The sequence below is a fragment of the Meles meles genome, chromosome 8, assembly GCF_922984935.1.
Source record: "Meles meles chromosome 8, mMelMel3.1 paternal haplotype, whole genome shotgun sequence".
NCBI classification, from domain to species: Eukaryota; Metazoa; Chordata; class Mammalia; order Carnivora; family Mustelidae; genus Meles; species Meles meles.
Window position 1 is genome coordinate 46,937,716 of NC_060073.1, and position 15,773 is coordinate 46,953,488.

The 15,773-nt window shown below is 40.8% G+C and overlaps 1 protein-coding gene and 1 pseudogene across 4 annotated transcripts in view; one reads left to right on the top strand and one right to left on the bottom strand.

Annotated features, from left to right (window-relative positions):
* The window catches only part of INSC (INSC spindle orientation adaptor protein), a 126,738-nt gene that overhangs the window by 97,522 nt on the left and 13,443 nt on the right, over positions 1-15,773 (bottom strand). Inside the window, exon 1 of one of the 4 annotated variants that reach the window (XM_046014275.1) lies at positions 11,498-11,589. The exons of the other annotated variants lie outside the window; for them this stretch is intronic. The gene's annotated coding sequence lies outside the window, so the exon portion shown is untranslated. Of the gene's footprint in view, positions 1-11,497; positions 11,590-15,773 lie in introns of those variants that run through there. 4 annotated transcript variants of the gene reach the window in all.
* On the top strand, positions 13,374-13,874 carry LOC123947936 (annotated as a pseudogene).

The following is a 15,773-nucleotide window of genomic DNA, read 5'->3' on the forward strand; positions in this document are numbered from 1 at the left end:
GGATGACCACAACAGACACCAAACAAATGACATGTGTTAACGGGAAGCCCGACTCTCTTCCAAGGTTACAACCACACCTAGCTCTCCAGCTCTCTTCCTTCACACCAGTGCCTCGTGCTGCTCCCACCTCCCTGACCGGGAGTCCTCCAGCTTCGTCTGGTGCTGGGCCTCTGTGATACAGCCAGAGGACAGAAGAACAGTCCTTAGAAAAATGAAGCAGATCGCCAACACTCCACTCAAACGGAGGAAGGAAGAGGGGCACAGATAGTGGGCACACCTCTTCTGTCCCTCATTTCTTGGTTCCTTTTGTGAGAGTCATGCAAACAGTTGTGGGCCCTAAAGGAATCAGGGATGAGGAAACCACAATCCCAGCTAAGGCCTTAAGTGTCACTAGCTTTACAGAGAGACCTGTTTCAAGCATGCAGCCTTCATGGAAGCTCCCGCAGCCTGCTGCCTTGGCAGCCCCCTTCCCGAAGCCCTATGCTGGGTTCATCCTAGTGAGCAGAGATTCCAGGTACAATGCCTCCTGACAGCATGTCAGAAAATGGATTCAAGGTAATCCCTTTGCTCCCCACTGTCTGTCCTCAATGGTGTTGCAAAAAGAACTTGGATTTTGGGATCTGACAGACCTGGATTCAAATCCTGACTCTATACCAGATTAGTGCATGACCTTGAGAAAGTCATGAACCCCCATGAATGAGGTTACCTCAATTATACCTGCCTCCTAGGAGCTTCATAGGGGTTAAATGTGATCACTTGCAAAAGCCCTTAATAGATGGGAAGGGAAGGGAAGGGGAAAGGAAGGGAAAGGGAAGAGAAGAGGGAAGGAAAAAGAGAAGAAAAAAGGAAGAGAAGGAAAAAGGAAAGGAAAGGAAAGGAGGGGGGAAAGGGAAAGGGAAGAGAAGGGAAGGGAAGGGAAGTAAAAGAGAAGGGAAGAGGGAAGGAAAGGAAAGCATAAAGGGAAAGGGAAATGAAAAGGGAAAAGGGAAGGGAAAGGAAGGAAAAGAATCATGTGCTTGGTACATGGCAGCCTCAAAGAGGAAGTGTTCTTCGTGGAAGGAGGAGTTGAGAAATGGGTCTCAGGGCAGAGATGCTGCCTTGGCCCTGAGAACAGTGGAAAGGACACAGGTAGGAGGGAGTGAGAAAGAGGAGGCTCCATCACTTCCGTCCCCACCCCACAACCCTGCCCAAGGTGCTTCCTAACTCATTGGAAATCTCACCCTCGAGGCTGCAGCCTTGGTTCTCTGGGGGTCTCGGCAATGCCTCCCCCACCAGAAGAGACTAGTTTACAGGACAAACCTGAAGCCTTAAGTGTCTCTGATTTAATTCAATGCCCGCTGTGACAACTGCTCATTTGGACAGCTCATTTCTGCTCCTGCCTCTTCTTAGAGGCAGACCTTGCTCACCTCCATTTGACTAACAAGCCAGCTTGGGCTCAGAAGGAAATGGTAGGCGATTTACAGTAAATTATTCAGTTAGAACCAGGGTGGGAGCGGCTTCTGCCATTGTTTGGTGGGCCAATCCTGGTATGGTTCAAGGCTGGGCTGGGATTATTTAGTCTGCAGAATCCATTAGGGCTGTCAACAAGGCAGGACTGTAAATATTGTGGAAAGAGGTTAAGTTCCGCTCTGTGCTAGGTACAGGGAGGAGGCAGCTGGGGGAGTGGGTGGGGGAGGAATGAGACGTGGGGATTCAATCAAGTCCCTCATTATGTGATCCCCTACCCCCTCATTATTTCTCTTAGAATTTATCACAATTGTAATTAAACAACTGAAATTAGTGGCTTTAAGTTTTCTCCCTTGAGGATCCTGGGGGCAGGGACCGGAGGTCTGTCCTGCCCACTGCTGTATCCCCCACACCTCCTCCTGACAGGTGCCTGGTGCACAGTGATCAGATCGATCAGATCGATGAACTTTTATTGACTGACTGGGTGGGTTCTTACTGGAACCCCAGCTTCCTCACTGGTAAAAGAGAGACAGGTGTCTATGCTATCACGCTGTGATCAGTACTGGTTGAGAGGGCTGTGGGAGGGCCTTTTCCAACCATACATGCTGCAGGGAAAGGGCTTGGCATCCTAACACCCACCGAGACAAAGCCACTTGCTCCTTTTGAGTTTCTGTGGTCCTCACTGTCCAATCATACCTGGCTGAGCAGGCTCCTTCCCCACCATGAGCTCTTTGCTCTGCTAGGCAGGTTCTCCCAGACAGACAGAAAGACAGATAGACAAGAGACAGTTGCATGACAGCTGCAAAAACTGGGGGGGAAAGGAGGGGTGCTAAGGGAGGTCCAGAAGGCTTTCCAGCTGTGCTAGGTGGGAATGGAAGGTGGGGAGAAGGGGTCATGGCAAGCTTCTCAAGGCATGACCCTAAAACTGACCCTTGCAAGAGGCCTTTGAAGACAGAGGAAAGGGGAAGGTGCAAAGGGAAGAGTGCAGGGGCAGAGGGACGAGCATGGGAATTTCTTTTTTTTTTTTTTTTAAAGATTTATTTATTTATTTATTTGACAGAGAGAGAGAGATCACAAGTAGGCAGAGAGGCAGGCAGAGAGAGGGGAAGGAAGCAGGCTCCCTGCTGAGCAGAGAGCCCGATGCGGGGCTAGATCCCAGGACCCTGAGATCATGACCTGAGACGAAGGCAGCGGCTTAACCACTGAGCCACCCAGGCGCCCCGAGCATGGGAATTTCAAGGAACTGCAAATGTCTCTAGAAGGCTGTAGTGAGCACTTTAGGCTAGGGAAGGGGTTTAGAGGAAACTATCCTAGTGGCATGGGAATGCAGAAGGAGGAGTGGCCACTTTCAGCTGAACTGGGTCTTAAATGCAGGGTGGGATTTTGCCAAGTGAAGATGGGACAAGGACAACCAGTGCCAAGAGAGCAGTGTGAGCAGTGGCAAAAAGACCAGAAAATGAAGCAAGTATTCAGGGACCCAGATTCCTTCATGGGGCTGGAGGGAAGGTGCCTCTGTGGCACCTTCTTTGGGTGCCAGATTCTTTGGACTCTATCCTGTGGGTGATAGGGAGCCACTGAAGGTTGTTTGAGTAGGGGACTGAAATGATCAGAGTGGAATTTCAGCTTCCATGGTGACCAGTGAGTGGATGGACTCCAGGGAGTGCAGCCAGCAGCAAGGGTCCATTTAAGAGACAGATGCTACTCCCAAGGGGGACCACAAAAGTCCTGGGGTTAGAGCCATGGGGACTTGCGGTAGAAAGGAGGACGGTTACAACGAGCTTTAGGAGGTAATGACAATGAGCTTCCCTCCTTGCCCCCACTCAAGGCCCTGTTGATGTGCAGGAGGGTGGCAATAGTCATCGAGACATTTCAGTATTGCGAGCTGAGGTGGTCAGCATCCTGCAGCAATCAGATATCTGACTCTCTGACTCTCATTCCCAGGGGAGGCATAAGAAACTAAGCAGGCTGTCACCTAGATTGAATGGACTACTATAACCTACTGAATGGACTGAGCCTCATGAAATACAGACAGAGCAACTCTCTAGAGGAAGCCCGAGTGACATTTTACAGCTCTCAGGCAACAGGGTCCAGTAAGTGGACAGAATAGACCTCCTGGCTCCCAGAGCTGGGCAGCGCAGAAGGACTGTGTGTCAGGTAGGGGCCACCCAGACCTGAGCTCTGCTCCTCCACTCCAGAGTTATAACGAACAGTTTCAACAAAGCACAGGCAAGGCTCTGAGTCTCCCCCTGATTAACTGGATACATCTATCTTCTAGGCTTTACCTGAAAAGTAACAAGAATCCCACATGCACAAATATGTCAAGGGTAAGACTATAGCCTCCAGCCACAATCTAGGTAGCCTTCCTGGAGGAGCTCACATCATAAAGCTAGATTATTAGAATTAGTAGGAGGCCTTAGGGATTCTTGCTTTGTAATAATAACTATAATGATAATAATGATGAGAAGGAGAAGAGGGAGAAATATTTAGGGTGCTGACATTATGTTAGACATTATGGTAAGTGCTTTAAATTTCATCCTCAAAATACTCTTGTTATCCCCATTTCTCAGATGAGGAAACTGAAGCACAGAGATGAGCATGGGCAGATGGAGAGACCCATTGAGAGAGGGGAAGAGATCTACTTGAGGTCACACAGCAGCTGAGCTATATCTGGGACATGCACCCTGGTCTCCTCACTGCCATCAACTTCCCCATGGGAAATCCAAGGAAGGCTTTGTGTGGTTAGAGCCCTGAGAGACCCACCCAGGCTCAGAATGACTTACCCTGGGAAATCATTGCTTCTGGCAGTTCGCCATCTACAAAGTGGGATAGTTACTCATGCTCTTTCTCTTTTGCTGCTGCTATCAACACGGGGAAATGAAAAGTGGAGAAAGAAATTACAGGGATTCCTAGTCTAATTAGGCCCAGTTTTGGAATGAGCCAGGCAGGTTGATGCAGACTCCCCAGAGGACTGAGAGAAGGAGCCAGAGTCAAGATCTCCCTGTAAAGTTCTATGTTCCCCAATCCCCAGTCAATATGACAGCCCATCCTCTAAATGGCTCCAGCTTGTCAAAGACAAGCCCTAGGCAGCCTTTCCTGAAGGAGCATGTGTAACAGTCCCAGAGGAAGCCCAAATTCCTGGAGGCTGGAAAGCCATGCTGACCCCCATCCTATATCCCAGGATGGGTCCTTCCTGGCTCCAGCCGCCCATCAGATGAGCGCCCAGCCCTGAACCACACAAAGAAACTGCTGTTGCTGGCATTTGGGAGCTGGACTTGAGCTGCTGACTTTCTAAGGGTCAGAAGTGAGCAAGTGGCACCCCAGACCTCCAGGACCTTTGGCAGAGCACAGCCCCTGGGAGATGCTCGGCTGGACATTTTGGCCACCCCAGTCTGGACCTCTGTTTCTTAAGATTGAAGATTTGGAATCAGTTACTATCTGTATGATCATGGGCATTAAGTGTCCTTATCTGTAAAGCTGGGTATATAAGAAGGACAATGGAAGCAATGGTTTGTTCCTCATGGTGCTACGGTGTGGATCATCGAGATCCCATGTGCATCCAGCACACAGTGGAGCTCAATATAAGACTGGTTCTATTTCTCTCCTAGTGAGGACAAGTACCTCGCAGTCGGGGAATAGCCAGATGGAGGCCGTGCTACAGCCTCCTGAACTATATCCAACTAGTCAACTGCTTTTTACTCTTTAACTTTTTAATTATCCCTTCTTACTTTCTAACTTTTCCTGATGTGAATGTTAGCCAACTGCTCAAATGTTCCTTAGCTCTGATTTGCAAAAGTGAGAGCTCTCTCTCCCTGGGCCCAGATCCCAGGGTGCTAAAATTAACAACCAGTATACTTTAAGCTAATGACTTACTGGTCGTGACTGCCACGAAGAGACATAATTTTCAGATAAAAGCCATTAGAGAAAATTGAATAGCTCCAGCATGGTGAAAATTTGGATACATCCTGTTTCATAAATCACACTCAGAGGTTACGCTGGGCAAGCTATTTCCCTCTCTGAGTCACGATGAGGCCCCAGTTTGACGGGTTCTATACACCCTTGGGAAAGAAGACATAGGGGAGAGAACCATGCAATCTGGGGCATAGAAGGAATCAAACATGAACAGCCCATTCACAGAATGTTGTCTTATTAAGGCTCATTTAAGTCTGATACGTCACATGTCCTAGTAGCATCCAAACAGTGCAATGCAAGGTGTCTAGTACTGAGTAGGAACTCAATAAATATTAGTCGTTATCCAACAGGGGATTCCTCGGTTCTCCAAAAACATCGTGCCCTTCCATAATGCTATGCTTGGTCATGACACCGCAACATGTCCAGACAAAATATCGTCAATTCTCTTCTATCTCCAGGTAATACCAATGTTTCAGGACTCAGTTCTAATCCCACCTCATCTGAGAGGCCTTCTCCAACCACTCTAACTGATAGTAATTTCTCCCTCCAAAAAGTTCCCCAGGAATCAATGAAAATGGGAGGTCTTGAACAGTTTTAAATTATATTGTAAGAGAAGGTATATTTTCTCCATGTCCCTCTCTCTTCCCCAGTCCTCCTGTTAAGTGATGCCATAGCAACTGGAAAGTCACAATACAGCAAGGCCAAAAGATGGAGGAAGATGAGTCCTGAACACTTTCTGGGGTAGAGCCACCCAACTCATACCAGTCCAGGGGGGCGGTAAGTAAGAAACACACACAATGTGCTAGACCACTAATACTGGGGGGCTGTTTGTCATAGCAACTAATCTGAATTAACCTAATTACAAAAACTAAAATAGATGCTATACTTAAGGCATCTGTAAGTGTGCTAGACACAGAAGTCTCTCAGTAAATATAAGCTCCTCTTCTCTTCTTCTTCAGCCTTGGAGATGGTGGAATACTGTGGTTGTCTACTGAAAATGAGCCCTCTGGACCCTGACTCTAGTTCATGTACCATACAGCCAGAGTCCAGAAGTTGATGAGGTGAGAGTAGGATGGAATTAATACCTACAAACCTTCAAAGTCCCATCAGTTCTGAGACTAAGGTTCTGTTTCTCAGCCACTGCCTTCTCTGCTCATATGCATCCATTCACAATAATAGCTAAATTTTATTATACTGAGGTGGTTCTCAGATGCATTTTTTTTTTCATATTTTAGGAACTGAAATCAAGATGCATGTTTCAGTCAATAGTATCTTGGCACTGTGTCACAGTTTAATTGAAAGCACATTTTCTCTTTGAAGAAGTAACAGGTCATCTTATAATCTGTGGCATCTTAAATTCAAAGAAATATAGTACTGGACGCTTAAGTATATGCCAACTACTCTTCTAAGTGCTTCCCGGAAATAAAATCATTTTTTTTCTCAAAAAATCCAAAATAATCAGTATTACTATTATCCCCATTTTAAAGATGTGGAAATGAAGACCCCGAGTGATTCAATAATTTGCCATGGCATACAGCTAGTAAGCTGAGTGACGATAAAGATGACAACCTCTCTTTAAGGAACTTCATACCATGCCACTGTTTTTCAGCTCCTGGTTTTTACGTGACTAAATAGAGTCCCCTTCTTATAGAGAAAGATCACACATGAATTTTATGTTTGGCAATATGGTGGATCACATATCTAAAATACTTCTCCATAAGAAGAATTTGGAAGGACTGATAAAAATGTTCTCAATGTTTTTAAAATGCATCACAAAAAGATAAGCAATCTGGAGAGGCCAGGAAGAAAGCAAAAGCAGGAGGCAGGGGTAATAAGCAAGAACGGAAGGGAGTTTTTGCCCTAAGAACATCTGCTACTGTACTCCTTAAGCTTCTGTTTCACATGTGTATGGGGCAGGGAAAACTAGGCACAAAGGGATTAGGGAAAGAATCAAATAGGGACCCAAAAGATCAGAAGCTCAATGTTAAGAGTAAATAAGAAATAATCTTCCACACAGAAGATGCAAGAAAAGTGTCCCAAATTTTGCAATGAGTAAAGGGAAGTAAAATCTCTCCCAAGAATTAATGACCACAATATGGCCTTCATATAGGTTTGGGGCCTGAATTCACACTATCTGGAAGGGAGGGGCTCAATTAGAGAATTAGGTTTCAAGAAATAAAAGAGAGTCTTGGAAATATTTTCAAGGAACAAAAGCTATAAAATATGAACAAGCATATTTGAGAAAGAACCAAATTTGAGATGGAACTTTTATAAATTAAAAATGTATAATTAAAATGAAAAACTCACTGGACAGATTAATCACAGCTAAGGAATGAATTAGTGTACTAAAAGGACAAAAGAAATGATCCAAAATGTAGCTCAGAAAGACAAAGGGAGAGAAAACGTGAGTGAAGTAAAGCTAAGGAATAAAGAGTTAAGTAGTCTACCAAGCATTTAATCAGATTTCCAAAGGCAGATAAAATAAAAAGAACAGAGGAAAAAGTGATATTCAAATAAACAGTGGCTGAATTTTTTCCCAGAAATTTTGAAAGACAAAGCAACTTTCAAATCCAGGAATGCCGATGAATTTCAAGCAGGAAAAATACAAAATATATACACACCGTAGAAAACTCCTAAGACTAAAGAGCACCAAAGATAGAGATTTTAAAGCAACCAAAGGGGGCAAAAGAGAAGGAGAGAGACAGAGACACAGAGAGACAGAGAGTATTAGACCAACAGGTGACCACTTAAGAGCAACAATGAAAGTTAGCAGGCAAAGAGAAAATATCTGATTACAAAAAATAATTGTCCTAAAATTCTATATCCGTAGAAACTCTTTTCAAGAGTAAGGATGAAATAAAGAAATTTTCAAACAGGTAAAAACCCCACAAAGGAAATTCTAAAGGATTTCAGGCAGAAAGAATATAATGCCAGAATGGAAGATTTGAGATACAAGAAAGAATGATGAGCAAACTTACTTGTAACATTTGAGTAAATCTAAACAAACCTTAATTATAAGAAAAAATTATACCTCACCTGTGAGGTAAGGGGAAAAAAGATAAATCCAAAATACTGTATGCAAATTCAAAAGGGATGACTAAAGTGTTCTAAATTTCTTTCATTTGAGGAGAAGGAAAATAGAGATGTAACTTTAGCCTTATTAGGTAATGATTAATGTTGTAATATCTAGGGTGACCTTATTAGGTTATGATAAATGTTATAATATGTATGCATAACTAAAATAGTTTACATAAAAATAAAAATAAATATTACCATTCAAATAAGTTAAAAGGGGAAAAAATAAATGAGTAATAAAAAAAGCAACCAAAAAGAAGAAAAAAGAAGTTGGGGGGGCTATTATTGGTGAATAATAGTAATCACAGTAAGGGGAAGACAAATGAAACTAGCTAATTGTAAGCAAAGATTATAAAGTGTGCATTCCACTTACACACATTCACACACACACACACACACACACACAGAGGAAAAGAGAGAAAGAAAAGTAGAGAAAAAAGTGAGAAAGTGTGCCATGTTCCGGCAACAATATCCCTAAAATAAAAAGACCCAAAACAACCTAAAGTTAAGTGCTCCAAAAGATAAACCAGAGAAATATTTACTTAAAGACATCTTCAAGACAATAACCATTATGGAAATGAAGAAATTTGTTACATAAAAATAAAAAGACGGACCCATCAAGAAAATATAATAGTGAGAATGTACATAATAACAATAATCTTAAAATACACAAAGCAAAAACTGATAAAAATTTGAGGAAAAATGAACAAGTCCAGAATCACAGACGGAGAGGTCAACACAATTTTGCCATTAATTGATAGCTCAAGCAGAAAAATTATCAGTGAGGATATAGGACATTTGAATGACACAAGTTAGATCTAGTGTTTATAAACAGAACACTGCATTCAACTTATCAGGAATACACATTATTTTCAAGGATTCATGAATTGTTCTTTTTTTTTTTAATGACTAGAGACTAGAGCATAAACAAGCCTCCACAAATTTCAAATGATTGGTATCCTATAGACTGCAATCTCTACCCCAATATAAATACCCCTATAATTTGGATATTTTAAACATATAAATCAGAGGTCAAAGAAGAAATCAGAACAGAAATTAAAAAACAAATCCAAATTATTATAAAAATACATAGACAAAAATCACATTGTATACAGATAAAATTAAAAGCAAAAATTATAGCATTAAATGAGAAATTAAGAAAATATAAAAATTAGAAGATTTTTAACTTCTAAAATAAGACACTTTATTTTTTTTAAAAAATATGTATTTATTTGAGAGAGAAGGAGCACATGCAGGCAGGGGGAAGGGGAAGAGGGAGAGAATCTCAAGCAGATTCCCTGCTGAGTGTGGAGCTCCATGCAGGGCTGATCTCATGGCCCATGGCTCATAACCTGAGCCAAAACCAAGAGTTGGACACTTAACTGACTGAGCCACCCAGGCATCCCAATATAAGACATTTCAGAGAAGAGAATAATTCTAAGGAAATTAGTAGAAGAAAAATAGTTAAGATAGGAGAAAAAAACATTAAGCAAAACACAATGAAGACACAAAACAAATGTAAACACAAATGAAAGGATCAGTAGAGTCAAAGTTAGTTTTTGAAAGCACAAAAAAATAGACAAAACTCTGAGATGATCAGAGAGAAGAAAGATTAGAAAAAAAAGAAACACAGACAATATTAACAATAAAAAGGAATTTATAACTACAGTGCAGCAGAGATAAAAGAATATTATGGCTAATATTATATGGACAGGAATATTCTGCAATATTATTATTCATAAATGCAATATTACTATTCATAAATAACTTGGACAAATTTCTAGAGAAATGTGTTAGCCAAAATTGACTCAGGAAGAAATAGATCTACAACCATGAAATAAACTAATCTTCCCATAAGGAAAACCAAGTACAGAGAAGTTCACAGATGAATTTCTATCATTTAAAAAAAAAAAAGATAAACTCACCCAAACTTTTCCAGAAAACACACCTCAATTCATTTTATGAGGCTGACATAATTTTGATACTGAAACTAAGCAAAAACTCAAGAAAGGAAATTTATAGGCCAATCTCATATACAAACGTAGGTGAAAATACACTAAACAAAATACCATCAAACAACCCAGCTGCATATGAAAAGGCTAATACACCATGGCCAAGTTGGTTTTAGCCTAATGTTTCAGCTGTTTTAACATTAGAAAATAGATTAATGCATAGATAATGCACCCACTGCATTAATAGGCTAAAAAAGGAAAACTTTATGATCATCTTAATAGATGAAGAAAAACAACTTTATAAAATTCGACAGCCACTTATAATAAAACCTTTTAGTAAACTAGAAATACAATAGATCTTCTCTAAACTGATTAAAGGGCATCTACCAAGAAAAAAATATACCAGGAATGACATACTTATTGACGACATGTTGAAAGCATTTCCTATGAGACCAAAAGCAAAATAAAAATCCCCAGTTCCCACTAACTTCTATTCATTATTGTACTACATATCTTAGCTAGTGTAGAAAGAAAGAAAACTTCTAAGAATGGAAAGAAACAAAACTCTCATTATTTGCAATTGATATGATTTTCCACAGGGTTGCCACAACTGCCTATGCACAACAGCACACAACCAAGAGATTGAGTGGAGCTTGCATTTGGCATTCTGCTGTGACCACCCAGTCACACTCCTTACACAGACACAAACCTGTAGTCCCGTGGGCATGCCTAGTCTCCAGGGATTCACATCTCCCCAGATGTCATTCCTTAATTCTTATTAAAATGTAGCATGAACTAGCAAGGCACTCTCATTGTGAATATAGAAAACTCAAAAGTATCTACAATAAACTATTTTAATTTATAAAATGGCTTAGGAAGTTGGTGTTAAATGAATATACAAAAGTCAAGTGTAGTCCTAGACACTGGCACAAATGTAAAGTGAAATGTAGAACAAAAAGCATTAACAAGAGCAACAAAAATATGTAAGGTATATACAAGTTAATCTTAAAATGTGCAAGTTCCTAAATGAGAACAAATATTATTAAAATATATTAAAAAAGGCCAAAATAAATGAAGAGATATTTCATATATATAATAGGAAAATGGCAATTTACTGAAAACTGATGTATAGATACAATGTAATCCCAATCAAATCCCTATAGGATTTTGTCCTAGAACTTCATGAGTTAAATCTGAAATGTATAACCAAGATTATTCCTGAAAAAGAAAAATAATATCTAAGGTCAAAAACAAGACAAGGGTGCCCACTTTCAACACTCCCATTCAACACAGTACCAGAGCCCCAGTAGAGCAATTAGGCAAGAAAAGGAAATAAAAGGAATCCAAAGCAGAAAGGAAGAAGTAAAACTGCCTCTGTTTGCAGATGACACAATATTATATATAAAAATCCCTAAAAAAATATAAAAAATTATATATAAGAACCCTTAAAAAAACCCCAAAAAACTGTTAGAACTAATAGATGAATTCTGTATGGGTTGGGCCACTGCCTTCGGCTCGGGTCGTGATCTCGGGGTCCTGGGATCGAGTCCCGCGTCGGGCTCTCTGCTCGGCGGAGAGCCTGCTTCCCTTCCTCTCTCTCTGCCTGCCTCTCTTGTGATTTCTCTCTGTCAAATAAATAAAATCTTTAAAAAAAAAAAGCCACATATAAAAAAAAAGTTTCCTTGATAAACATTAATAACAAACTAAAGAAGAAATAAAGAAAATAATCTCATTTACAGTAACATCAAAAATAATAAAATACTTAGGAATAAATTTAACTAAGGAATGTGAAAGATATGTACACTGACAACTATAAAACACTGATGAAAGAAACTGAAGAAGACAAAAGTAAATGGAAAGACATACCATGTTCATAGATGGGAATAATTAATATTGTTAAAGTGTCCATACTACACAAAGCCATTTACAGACCCAATATAATTCTTACTAGAATTCTAATGACATTTTTTAAAAAGATTTAATTTATTTATTTGACACAGAGACATAATGAGAGCGAGAACACAAGCAGGGTGAGTGGGAGCAGGAAAAACGGGCTTCCCATGAGCAGGGAGCCCGATGCAGGGCTCCATCCCAGGACCCTGGGATCATGACCTGAGCTGAAGGCAGATGCTTAACAATTGAAACACCCAGGCACCCCCTAATGACATTTTTTCACAGAAAGAGAAAACTATCCTAAAATTCATATGACACCCAAAAGACTTCAAAGCAATCTTAAGAAAGAACCAAACTGGAGGTTTTCTGTTTTCAAACTATATTACAAAGCTATACTAATCAAAACTGTGTGGGAAAATGATAAAAACAGACACCTAGACCAGTGGGGAAAATTGAGAGCCCAGAAATAATCCCCACAAATATGACTAACTAACTTTTGACAGGGAGCCAAGAATACTCAATGGGGAAAAGAAAAGCTCTTCAATAAACCGTGCTGGGAAAACTAAATATTCACAAGCAAAAGAATGAAATTGGACCCCTCGCTTATACTGTCTGCAAAAATTAACTCAAAATAGATTAAAGACTTTGTTGTCAAACCTAAAACTATAAAACTAGAAGAAAGCATGGGAGAAAAACTCTCTGAAATTGGTCTCGACAATGACATGGTGGCCACCCTGGGCTCATGAGGCAATGAAAAGACTGTGACGGAGAGGAAGGGTCTTCCTCCTCCCTCACCTCCTTGTGCCTTTCTTTCTTCCTCTTCCTCTCCTTTCTGGCCAAGTCTCATCCATTTCCCCTAAGGGCACTCTAATGCTACATAAGGCAAGACTTCCCAGCACCGCAGGAAAATAGGGTGCAAGCCCACAAACTATTTCCCCATCACCACTTGAGCAAAAACTGATTTGAACGTCTCTCTGGGTTTGAACAAAGGCAGTGCCAGGATTTTAAGCATCTCTGTTTTTGCACTGGAGACCCTTCACTGCTCAGTATGAAGATGAAAAAAACTGAAAACTGATCAAAACCTTATTCAGAGTTGGAATGGAAAGATTTATGGTGACAATACTACCTGGCTGAAACTGTTCTGAGATTGCTTTGCTGTCATTCCCCTGGACCCAGTCACTGAGTTTGGAGGTGAGCTGCACAGAGAGGGAGGAAAACTCTTCCGCCCATCTTGCAATGTGGTTTCTAATCACGCTCGCAAGGCTGCCGTTAGCAACTACCTTAAGTCCAAGACTCACACCAAGAGCGAGGCAGCATATGAAGAGCAAAACATGAGAATGAAGCAGAGGCTTCTAACTGCATCCCTTCAATGCAAAAGTACTGCACAAACAGAAGGTCAGTGCTATCCAGGACTGTGTGAAAATGTGCCTGCAAGCCAACATCCCACTTGAGAAGGCTAATCACCCAGCAGTCCGTGCTTTCCTGTCTTGCCATGTGAAGAATGGAGCCTCCATACCTAAGTCAGACCTGCTGAGGAGAGTATATCTGCCTCATGGACATGAGAATGAGAATGAATTCCTCAACTCACCAGACTGTTGACAGGGAGGTTGTGTTAACCATGTTATCAAGATAAATGTGAAGTATTTGAGTTGACAACAGCAAAAGAAAATACAAGCAACAGAAGCAAACAAAAACAAAAATAAAAACCAGAAAACCAAGTGGGACTATATCAAGCAAAAAAATGAAAAGACAACCTGTAGAATGGGAAAAATATTTGCAAACCACACATCCGATAAAGGGTTAATATCCAAAATATAAAAGGAGCTCCTACAACTCAACAGCAAAAAAAAAAAAAAAAAAAAAAAAAAACCCTTAATTTAAAAATCAGTTTAAAATGTACAAAAGGCTCAAATAAGACACTTCTTCAAAGAAGACATACAAATGACTAACACATACATGGAAGTTGCTCAGCATCACTTATCATCAGGGAAATGCAAATCAAACCACAAGGAGACATCACCTCACACCTGTCAGAGTGGTTAGCATCAAAAAAGACAAAACAAATGTTGGTGAGGATATGGAGAAAAGGGAACCCTTGTGCAATGTTAGTGGAAGCGTAAATTGGTAAAACCACCATGTAACAGTATGGCAGTTCCTCAGGAAATTAAAAATAGAACTACCATATGATCCAGCGATCTTACATCTAGATATATATCTGAAGGAAATGAAACCAGAATCTCAAAGAGCTACCTGCATCCCCACATTCCTTGCAGCATAATTCAAAAGAGCCGAGGCATGGAAATATCACATTTTCTATATATATGGAACACATATATATAACACATACATATAATATGTACATATACACATACGCATACACATATGTATGCAGTGGAATATTATTCAACCATAAAAAAGGAAATCCTGCCTTTTGCAACAACATGGATGGACCCTAACAGCATTATGCTAAGTGAACTAAATAAGGCAGAGAAAGAGAACTACTATATGACCTCACTTATATGTAGAATCTAAAAAGCTGAATTCATAAAAACAGAAAGTAGAATGGTGGTCACCAGGGGCTGGGGGTTGGGGGGAATGAGGAGATATTGGTTAAAAGGCACAAATTTGCAGATGAATGAGTTCTAGGGATCTAGCATATGGCACAGATGACTATAATTAGCAATACTGTATTGCATCTTTGAAAGTTGCTGAGAGTAGATCCTCAATATTCTCACCACATTTACAAAAAAAAAAAGTTAACTGTGAGGTGATGGGTGTGTTAACTCAACTTAGTGTGCTAAGCATTTCACAGCCAATACATATATCAAATCATCACACTATATACCTGAAACTTACACATTATTACATGTCAATTATATCTTCATAAAGCTGGGGGGGTGGAGAATAAAACAAGAAGACCCAGGCTTGATCAGATACTTACCACCACGCTAACAGTCTGTGACAGAGAGCAGAGAGCCTGCTTGCTGCCTGGGCAGCCTGTGCATATCCAGGGACAGCCCCTCAGCACTGTGCCTAGGGCTGCCCAGCTTAGGATACTTTAACCTTACAGGGAACCCATGTGTGGGGCTCATGCTTTTATCCTGATACTTCTGCCACCTGATTTAAAAAAAAAAAAAAATCCCCCAGCCCCCATCTCATGCAGTCCTTATGACTCCTTGCCAAACCCAAAATGTGGCACAAAAAGAAAACAGACCAGCAGTTAAGAAATCAACAGTCTCCTCTCAGCTCTGCCAATAACTAACCTTGTGAACCTGGTCAAGTTACTAACCTCTCCAGGCCCCTTTTCTCAAACTGGAGATAGTAATACACCTTCGATTAATCTGGCACAGTTGTTGTAAAGACTGAAATATAATAGTGGACTGGACACTGCTTTGTATCTCTATACGAGGTCATGAAAGTAAGAGGGATTTTGTTAGGCAATATGGTCTGTGGAATAAGAGTCTCTTAAAAGACCCGAAGGAATGAATCTAGAACAGT